Here is an 11313-nt window from a genome sequence, read left to right as displayed (position 1 = left end):
TCAAATTCTGCACTCTGCGCTGCTCTTCTGTCAGTGTGCCCTTCAGCTTCGCCCTCCTCCTAATGTGGTTGGAAGACGGCCAGCATCAGTGCAAAGCACAAGGGTGTAAAAACATCCATTCAATTTGAGGCCGTTAACCGATTTTCAATTACAGTACAAGCGGTCATTGAATGCATTATCACAACCGACAACCGGCATCAGCAGCACAGCCATGCTCCGAGCAATGATGCAACCAGCAGCCACATGCTGCATACAATTTTTTTTTTATCCCTCAAAAATGGATGAAGGCCTTGAATCATAAACGAGATTAGATATGTGTATCTAGACATATCAAGGACCTTTGACACTATCTGGCACTCTGCTCTTTTCGCCAAGCTCTCTTCCTGTGCTATCGAAGTCTGCATTCATTCTTGGCCCGTCGACTTCCTTCCCGCATGCAATCGGTGTGTTGCACTCAACGTCGTCCATTCCTCTCCTTATAGTAAAGGCTGAGTTCCCCTAGATACTGAGCTCAGTCTTGTTCCTTGTTTACATTAACGACCTTCCTTCGACCATTCCTTCGACCTGTCTAATGCTGTAGAAATCCTCTTTGCAGATTCCTCCACAATATCTTGTATGGTACCCCCATTCCAGCAACAGTGGTGGCAGCCACATCCTTTGGCAAATGTGGAAAGAACCAGATGATGGATGCTTCAAGAAATACAATGTGTTCTGCAATCCAAGCAAGTCTTACATTCTCACCTTATCTCTCCAGAAGGATCATATAGCAAATCCACCTGAATACTTCCTCAATCAGTCAATAGAAGATGCAATCTTTTAAACTTCTGATCCTCACCATTAATTATCCAGAACCTCTCCGGGGCAAACCAGAATCAAAGCTAACCTCCAAAGCCAGCAATAAACTGGACATCTTGCCATCACTCTCCTGTGTTGGTAAATCCAAACTTCTCGGTCAATAAAGGCACGTGGCTGGTACTCAATGAATGACTGCACTCCCCTAAAAACGATTGTTGATATTGTTGTTGATCGCTATTGAAAAAAGTGGGGGGGGGGGGGGGGGGAATTTTCTGTGAAAATAATTTTGAAGTGGCTGTGAAGAAGGTTATTATGTTTTATGGCATTTTCATGAATTTGATATAATCGCATAAATAGTGACCAATTTGAAATCTGACATCAAACTTCAAATGATTTGATGATGTATCAGGAAGTCGGAAGACTTCCTATGTAGGGATGACATACAATTCCTGAAAAAATAAAACCTACCAAGATACAAACTGGTAAACCTTTAAAAAGTACCAACCAATCAGTCATCTGTGGAGGATTTCACATCAAATATCACTCATTAACCCTTTGTGTTTTTTACTTTTTTTTCAAAATTTTCATTTTAAAATTACATTTTTTTTGTCGTTTTCAAAAAAAATTTTTTTTCATCTTATGATAAATGTGCGACAGCAGCACACAAAAGGTTAAACGTTTGGACAGCATAGTTGAACTATAAAATTGACAGAACAAAAATGACCCGTTTGTAATTCTTCTTTCCAGACAGTAACTCAACATTGTGTTAAGCTCAGTGCTTTGGTCAAACGCGAATCTACTGTCGTGTGTCTACCCTGTAGTGAACATCGCAGGGTGACAGATGACCAAACGAATTTTAACTCCAAGGTGTTAAATCCAATGGCGAGCCTTCTTTATATGCACGGGGGGGGGGGGGGGGAGGGTGATGGAAGTGGGGGCAGGGCCACGCGAGTGCTTACCTGCACGGGTCCACCGGATGTCTTCAAACCTGCGATAATTAATTCCAAGCTGACACAGAATTCAATATACAAAAATACCAGCTTTATTCAAGAAATGCCAGTAACCAAATAATGCACGATAAAATAAGATTCCTAAATGGATCGCTTCCATATGGACCCGTATACACACAAAGGGAAAAATAACAGGTGAAAATAATGCGTAATGTTTCTGTACTTAGCTGCGAGTGGCTTCTGAACCCCGCCGGGAATTGTCCAGGCCCCAAGCGCACAATCCAGCCGCGGTACAGGCCCTGGTGGGAAGTAGGCCTGAGCGCACCCTCGTTCACCCAGCCACTTGTCTTTGGCGTCCTCCTCACCAGCACCCACGTCTCTCAGCGCACACAGACAATGCCCAGCCAGCACCAACGAGCCAGTGAAAGGACAATGTGGCCGCCCAGCCAATCGCCCGGACCAAGAAGAACGAATGCACAAGCCGTAACCGTCTGCAGGAACTCGGCACTCCACTGGTGACAACCGTGACTGTTCGCTATCAAAGTCCCAACTCGAGACAAATGTTGACCGTTCGTATTGAAAGTCCAGCACCAGAGATATCCATCTTCCAACACCAGGACCCGAGAGACAAGAGTCTGCACAACCGCACACTATCAATGTCCCACTCAAGAGAGTCAACCTCGACCGTTCGCTATGGAGGCCAGCCCAGAGAGGGACAAAATGTCGGGAACCCAACTCCTCTGTACTCAAGGCTCTGACGTCATTCGACGATTCCCGTGCGCGCCCACCAATCCAATCTTCCCATCTTGGCGGTCCTTGCTCGAATCAATCCCGGACCAATCACTTCTTCAGGGCGTGGCCTTGTGGCTCTGCCTGCTTGATGTGGCGACTGGCAGTGCCAGTGGTATTGTTCAACGTCTTGTTCCGGTGGCTTTATTTAATGGTATTAATGCCCGATTGCTTGGCTTGTGTGTATGCTGCATTGTCATAAAGAACAGAGGGGAAATAACAGAGGCGATTACATACAGGGGATGAATTACCCTTAATCCCTAACTAATTAACATAGCTCCGCCCCTCGCCACGGAGACAAGGAAACGCTCTTACACGACATCCAGTCTATCGGGTTCCCTACTTATTGTACATGGGGGTTTCTTCTTCTTCATCGCACCATATGTTGCATGCTAATCTAACCAATTCTACCTGGCTCTAAGGTAATCATTGCCTACCCCCCACAAATGTAACACGAATTTATTTTAAAGTGGGAACGTCCATGACACTGCAAATTTTTCACAACTTGAAAGGATTCCATGAAAAGTAGGAGTAACTGAATATTTACACATTGGGCAATGAAGTGTCAAGAGGGGTGGGCGGGACAACGACTGTCAATCAGCTTGATGGGGGCAGTGCCACAAAACACATTTGACCGTATGTACTAATTAGAATGTTAGATTGTCCATAAAGTATTACCGTACAGTGCTGTACCATTACAATGTGAGTACGTCTATAAAGTTTGGACGACACCATTTATAAACTAGAACGGCACTCATAAACTACAGAGCTTACCTCGGCCAAGGTGAACAGTTTACGTTTTGCCTCCCTCTGATAGGTCAGATCTGGATTCAGACCTGACCAAAAATCAAATCAGCTTGTCCTTGTCGCCGAACCAACTCATCCGCCAAGTTTTGTCATAAGTCGTCCACAGCTTTTTGAAATATCATCCTATACTGTATATCGTTTTTGGCCCGATCACTCAATGGTGAGGAATCACTTGATATTTTAGAAACTCTTGTATTCGGATTTGGATTCGAATCTTCACCAAAATTGAATCAATTCTGGCTCAGTTAGCACTTTCTCCAATGTTACAACAACCAAATACATTTTTCTTGCCTAACAATTTCACTATGGACGAGCAGAAAGGCTCCTCCGGAAGAAAACGTGAAGGAACATAGTTACACAGCACTGTTGCGGGAGTGCCTATACCTGTATCACTAAATCACGTGATACATTTTTAACGCATGCGTACACCGTGCACTACGTGGTTCGACCAATGCAATCCAGCACTACCTGCACGAGCCGATGCCCCTCTCTGTTATTAAATAATGCCCACCAGCGCAGTGTCGATTTAAGAGATAACTTATTTGGGGAAAGTTAATATTGATTTATACGTTTTTGGAGAACATCCCATATCTGGGCCTGAGCAACACATTTCATGTTGTATTCAAGGATAAAGTGGGGGGGGGATAATCCCTCCTCGTCAAAAAAAGTGAGGGGGATATGTCACCCCCCCCCCCCCCCCATCCACCACCCATGATCCCTACTACCATTAGCCCTCCCCACACCTCTTTCTACCAGGTTACTATTCTTTTTCTCCATCCTCTCCTTTTCCATCCGTTCATCCACCTGCTTGTTTGTGTCCGGCTGTTTTCCCAACACCTCACTGCCAGTATTCTCCGAAGACTCGCTCTTCGACAAGTTTGTATTTTGTATTAAAAAGGCAAAAGTATTTATAATTTGAGTTCAAAGCTTCTGGAAATCCTCAGAATTTCCATGCCTCACAAATGGAATAAAAAAACCACCGTTTAGAGGCCATTTTTCCCCGCAAAGCGGGGGTTGGCCTTTTCGGGGACCGTGGTAGTTGTTGTTTTTCGATCCCCTTTTTGAAGCAATGTTTTACGGCCGGATGCCCTTCCTGACGCCAACCCTTTTTGCCGCCTTCAACGACAAACAGGGAATTACCAGTGAACTGGTACTCAATTAGCCGACCTCGGAAGGATGACAGGCTGAGTCAACCCCCCTGGCATTAATTCGGCGATCGACCGAGATTCGAACCCAGGATCCTAGGATCCTAAAGCCGGCACCCTAACCGCTAGCCCAACACCAGGGATGAAATGTCACCTCACCAGGGAATGAGGGCCTCACAAATGGAATGTTAGTTTAAAAAACGTAGCTGGCTCATTGGTGACCTTTTATGAATGGGGTTGCGTGCTTGCCCCACCTGATCTCATAGACATTGATTTTAGCGTTCACAGTGGTTGACCATTAATGCTTTCAGGGCCACTGGGAATGGGCACGAAAATCTGCTACTACAACTACTCCTTAACGGTCATAATGCCACCTTGTGGGGTCAGCCGGTAGTGAAATTTCCCCCAAGTCTATAACGACCAAGTTGAACAGGGTGGAGCAGGAATGACGATTTAGGGAAGAATTGGGAATCTGTTCAGGGTGTCGCCTTAAACTCGCCGATTCTTCATGAAAGACACCGTGGGATCTTTACCGTCCTTCCGAGGGACGGTGCACCTGCTGATGCAATGTCCTACCTGAAAAAGCACCGATCCGAGTTTATAATCGTGTCTAGAATCAAAGCCAGACTCGGCAGGTTCAAAAGTAATTGTACTAACCTCTGTGCCATCCCATCAGATGTGTGGGCAACTAAAACGCGAAAGATGTAACGAAACAATTCTGAGCACATTGCATTTGTAAATTTAATACTTTACTTTTTTTTTTTTTAATCTTTTTTCCCACCCAGAGCCAACGACCCTTTCTCCAGACCAATATGGCAAAGTGAGTACTGCGGATTTGTTCAAGGTTTGACAATAAAACGTAATTTTACATCCTCTTTATTGATGTAAACTAATTGTGGTGTACCATTTCAACAGCAATATTGTCAGACTTTCACCTGCAACGGTGACCGCTGTTACGAGAACAACAATCAAGAACGACAATGTCGTAAAGATTATGACTTTTGTGAGGTGAGCTTGATTTGCTTCTTCTTCTTTAAAAAAAAAAAAAGGAGGTTGTTACAAGAAAGCGAAATCCATGATGCATGCAGTGCTTCAATCGGTGGTTCTTCTTCGTCCCCAAAGGTATGGACTGTGTTACTCAACAAATACCAAAAAGTCTAGTTATTCTTATAACAGACAAGTTATTGCCAATTAAGATACAGACCCATTTGCACAATTTAAATGAGATATGCGAGGGTCATTCCAAGAGTTCTGTGACCCAATAGTAAACTTTTTAAAGTAAAAGATCTCCGTGATGGCAAGATTACGAGTACCTCATATCGGATACTTTTTACAATGACCTTTTTTATTATGGATTGGTAGATTTAAATTGTATATCAAAGGTTTTTTTTTTCATTTCAATCTCTCACCCCCAAACTATATACTCAGAGTGTGCCAGTACTCTCTATGTAGGGATGGTGTGGGGAAAAAAATGTCAGTCCCATCTGCTATACACAAAAGTAAAGTTTTTATATTTATTTATTTTTGTATGCAAAGTCGAGGCTCGTGTAAGAGCTAACACATAAAACAAAAAAGCATAAACATAAACACACATGAAGTATAATAAAGGGAGCAGAAGACAAGAGGGTGAGAGAGAGGGAAGCACAACAATACGTAGTGGAGAACAGGGATAACAGGAGATCTGCGGAAGGGAGAAGGCTGGGGTGCGGTACACAAGATAAACCAAATGGACACTACAGGGGATTTCAGGAAAGCGAACGGAATTTGAAAAAGGTGGATTTTGTGGTGTATTAACGGGGGTAGAAAAGATCAAGGTTTTGGATGGGGGAAGATAAGAGATGGTGGTAAACAGCTGTTTTAAAGACTTGGAGGGAGGAGTGGGATTGAAGAGAGTGAGGGAGTTTGTTGCAGAGGAGGGAGAAAAGGGGAATGAAAAACTGAAGGTGAGCAGACCGTCTTGGTTTTGGCAGTTTCACCAGAAAATAGTTTCTGGCAGATCTTGTGCATCCTACAGGAATATTTGTGGGATAGAGCAGGGGAGCACGCCGGGGAAGAGTCGGTAGAAGACAGAAAGACCACCAACCTGCCTGTGGTGAGAGAAGTTGGAGCATCTTCTCCGAAATGTCACCTTGGCTACAAATGAGAGCCTACCTGGTCTGTTCAGCTGATTTTCTCAGCAGGGATCACTTTTCAGGATCCAAATCATGGCAAAAAGCCAAATAAAAGCCAAAACCTGAGATCAGTCAAACCGGGAAATCTTCTTCTAATTCATCATCATCATAATCATATTCAGGCAGCATATTTCCGAGCTGCCTTTCTAAATAGCAATGACTCTGGTACCATCCAACAGAGTTTTACTTGGTGCACCATCCTTTGCTATCGTAATTTTAGTAGCTTCAAAGGATTCCATAAAAAGTGCGCAAAACTGCATTCCCATGTGAAGGAATAGGAAGGGAACAGAGGGGTGGCGGGACTATGACTGCCAATCAGCCTCATGAGGGCGGGGCCTCTAGATACATTTGCCCGTGCGTACTATTTAGAATGTTAGATTGTCTATAAAGTATGTACAGTACCATTACAATGTGAGTACGTCCATAAAGTTTGTACTGCAACATTTGTAAATCAGTAGTAGGAATATATATATATATATTTAAAAAGATAAAGAAACAAGTCATAATTTTTTTTTTTTTTAATGCAAAAGGATGTATGGATGTTACTCCAAAAAGTATGGAGACAAGGTGAGGCCGGTCACAAGAAATTATCATGTGAAATCATCCCTACATCTTTCTTAGATAATGGCAGTCCCTAGAAAAGACACTAACTGTGTGTGTGTTCGATATAACTTTGTCTTTTCTCGGGACAACCATTATCAAAGGAAGATGTAGGGATAGTTTCATATGATCATTTTTTGTGGATCATCTCTACGTTGTTTACATCCTTTTCGGAGTACCATCTCTACATCCTTTTACATTTAAAAAAAAGTTATTACTTTATATAATGTGTATGCAAGTATATGGGTGTACGTCCACTCTATACCCATTGGTGGACAGCTGGCCTGACACCACCCACAATTGTAACCTGAAAAAAAATCATACGTCTGCCATTTTGGTAAGCCCAACACATCTTTGGAAGTGACATATTCACAATCGCTATGCCATGCCTACAAGTTCTCCGTTCAGCGTAAATCAACTTCAGTGACTGTTAAAATGATCATCAAATATTGAAAGGTGTCATGGGCCTTGCCAAGGCGACAACACGTATAGGCCTCAGGCATCTGGCGTCAAACCCATGGAGCAGTGAAATTGGAACTAGAACGGCACTAGGTAGAGCACGTAACTCTGCCAGGCTGAACAGTTTACGTTTTGTATCCCACTGATAGGCCGGATCCGGACCTGAACCAAAGCTTGTTCTTGTCACACACCCACCCAGAAGCCTGGAGTTGGCCTAACAGTTAAGGTGGCTCCTTAAAATCCTAGGTTCTTGAGTACCAAGCCCCTGTCACGCCGTTGAATTAACACCAGGTGGGTCAACTCAGCCTGTCATCCTTCTGAGGTCAGCAAAATGAGTACCAGCTGGCTGGTAATGGGAGCATTGCATCAGTAGCACACATGTGCCCCCAGAAAATGATGCATAACAAACATCGGTGGAGAAATAAACATCCAGGTTTTTTTTTTGGGGGGGGGGGGGATTGGGGGGAGGGTGGTTGGGGGGGGGGGGGAAATACCAGCACTTTACCTGTAGGGTGATTGCGTCACTCTCCTACAGTAACACACACGCGCGCACACCTGTGGCCAATGACATTCTTATTGTAAGTATAACTTCCACATGTAATTCTTACATCTGTCCATTCTTTGTTCTACCGCGCTCCTCCCCCCTCCCCAACCCCAGGTCCTCACCCTGCCAAACCTAAGGAATCAATCCCCTCCCCACTTCAAAGCTTCCCCACCACGACTCGACCCCTTCTCCCCCAAAGCCACAACTTCCCCCCTCCAAATCTGTCCCACTTTTTACCTCCCCTCCTCCCACGCATCTTCCCATTCATAAAAGCAAATGGGCATTCCCACACTGAAGCAGCGGAATATTTCACGCATTTCGCTCCCCTATCATGCTATCTCCAACTTCACAGAAATCCATCATTGTCGCCTTTCCAACTCACAATTTTAAGAGAAAATAGTCGGAAATAATAGCAAGGGCCTGCATAGCCTTCGCAGTAAAAGCGCTACTTGAGAGAATGCCACATAGTAATTTGGGCGGTGTATAAACAACAAAACGCTGCCTTGACCACTGACCTCTCTTCACAAGGCCTGTGACGCCTATCAGATCAAAATCCTTTTAATTGTCGCTTTTATCGTTTTACACTGAAGGGAAAACATAAAAGGATGGCTTGACAATTGTGCATATATCTTCGACTTCGCAAGGCAGTAATCACCAACATGGCTCCGTAGTATAGAATTTGTGGGTGGAGTCAGGCGCACTGACTATCCAGCCAATGGGTGGAACCCGGACTCACGCATGGCTCCTTTTATAGCATAGACAAGACGTGCCCACCCGTCACTTCAATGATGGATTTAATGAAAAGACAGCATGTTGTACTTCATAAACATCTTGCATGTGTCTGTGAATCTCAATAAGGATGTAAAATTTCATGAAATACACGAAAAGGGATACCGGCGAAGCCGGTGTTGTGAATGAACGCGTACGTATTATGTTGAAAAGCCAGATTTTGCTGGATCCCTTGAGAATTTCGAAGCTTTGACGCACCAAATCGCCCCATGGAGGCCGCCATCTTGCGGATGCGGAAGTATGCATAAAAAAATTGAAAAAAGTTCAATAGGAGTTTGTTTCACCCGTCTTTTTTTGATTCACAATCTTATGCACCTCTAATTTGTAATTAAAATACTTTAAGACCAACCTCGGCCCACACAGGCCTGGTTATCTTCAACGAAAATCGTCACCAAACACCGGAACCAATGAGATTCGAGGATTTGAAAAAATATTTCAAAAACCAAATCGCTCCATGGAGGCCGCCATCTTGCGGATGCGGAAGTATGCATAATTTTTTTTCGAAAAAGTTCAACAGGAGTTTGTTTCACCCATCTTTGTTTGATTCACCATCTTATGCACCTCTAATTTGTAATTAAAATACTTTAAGACCAACCTCGGCCCACACAGGCCTGGTTATCTTCAACGAAAATCGTCACCAAACACCGGAACCAATGAGATTCGAGGATTTGAAAAAATATTTCAAAAACCAAATCGCTCCATGGAGGCCGCCATCTTGCGGATGCGGAAGTATGCATAAAAAATTGCGAAAAAGTTCAATAGGAGTTTGTTTCACCCGTCTTTGTTTGATTCACAATCTAATGGACCTCTAATTTGTAATTAAAATACTTTAAGACCAACCTCGTTCCCCGGGCCCGCACGGGCCTGGTTATCTTCAATGAAAATCGTCACTAAACACCGGAACCAATGAGATTCGAGCAATTGAAAATATATTTCAAAAAAGCTTATTACGCGTTTCGGAGGGGGGAAACGGCGTCAAATATTCTAAAATTGACGAAGAATTGTTTTTTAGAAATCTCGCGGCCGTAGGGGATAGTTTTTCACGGCTGGAAATATCCGAAGTTGAGACGGAATTCACCGAATTAATCAAGAAGGAAATTTTATAAACTTTAATCTCATCCAGAATGCAAATGGTGTCATTTTGAACTAGGTACGGTACGGTACCTACTACACCAACCTACTACCAACTACCTAACCTACTGATGCCGTAGTGATGGGTAAAATAGTGGCAAGAGGCTTTGGCTTCGCCGGCTCATTGCGGCTTTGCAGTAGGGTACTCGTAATACGTAGTTGTTGTTTGTGTGCTCCTTCCAAGCCCTTCTAAAGGGTTCCTATCGTAGAATAATAAATGGTACCGTTTGGACCTCCGTATTAAAGCTCGAGATCCCGCTTCTTCTTCTTCAAATTAATCTGATGGAAGAGGGCTTTTAAAACAGGCACTTTGCGATTAAACGGACACTTTTTTTGTTCTAAGGATTAATTAGTTTTCCAAGAGCACCATTTTTATTATTATATGACAGCAGGAACCATTAAGGCTCAAGGTCATGCTTTTTCTCCTTCGCATGACTCCCACACACAGATGCATCTCTTATTAGTAATAGATATAATGATCTCATCCCACATTTGGCCTGGAATGTAAATTAACCCCTTCCCGAGGTTGAACCACACCGGGTCGGTCAGTGTATTATTTTGTTACTACGGCAACGTACCAAAAAGCTATCATCACTTAGCTCTTATATGAGCCTCGACTTTGTATGCAAAAAATATATAAATCACTTGTCACTGACACTAAGCCTGGTGTTGGCTTAATGGTTAAGGTGGCTGGCTTGAGATCTTAGGGTCCTGAGTTTGAGTTCATGTCCCCATTGAATTAACACCAGGTGGGTTGACTCAGCCTGTCATCCTTCCAAGGTCAGCAAAATGAGTACCCTGGTAATTGGGGGCACTGCATCAGCAGCACAGCCACACCCCCAGAAAGTGATGCAACCAAAGGCTGCACACGAACCACCACCGGAGTGACACTCCAACCATATTGTTATAACTATTATTATTCACATACAAAGAGGCCTATTTCTCATACTTCCCATGTCTTCATTAGTGTCGTATTGTCATAATAAAACATTTGTCATTGTCATTTTTTTTTTTTTTTTGTCATAATAAAACATTTGTCATAGTCAGTCATACTTCCCCTTTAATGTATTCAAACCGAAAATAAACCCCAAATCCATTGGTTAAAGATCTCACCACGGCCATGTTTAATTGCA

This window comes from Myxine glutinosa, chromosome 14 (assembly GCF_964187855.1).
Source record: "Myxine glutinosa chromosome 14, kmMyxGlut1.1, whole genome shotgun sequence".
Taxonomy (NCBI): Eukaryota; Metazoa; Chordata; class Myxini; order Myxiniformes; family Myxinidae; genus Myxine; species Myxine glutinosa.
The sequence above is the reverse complement of the archived record's forward strand: the minus strand, read 5'-3'. Positions refer to the sequence as shown.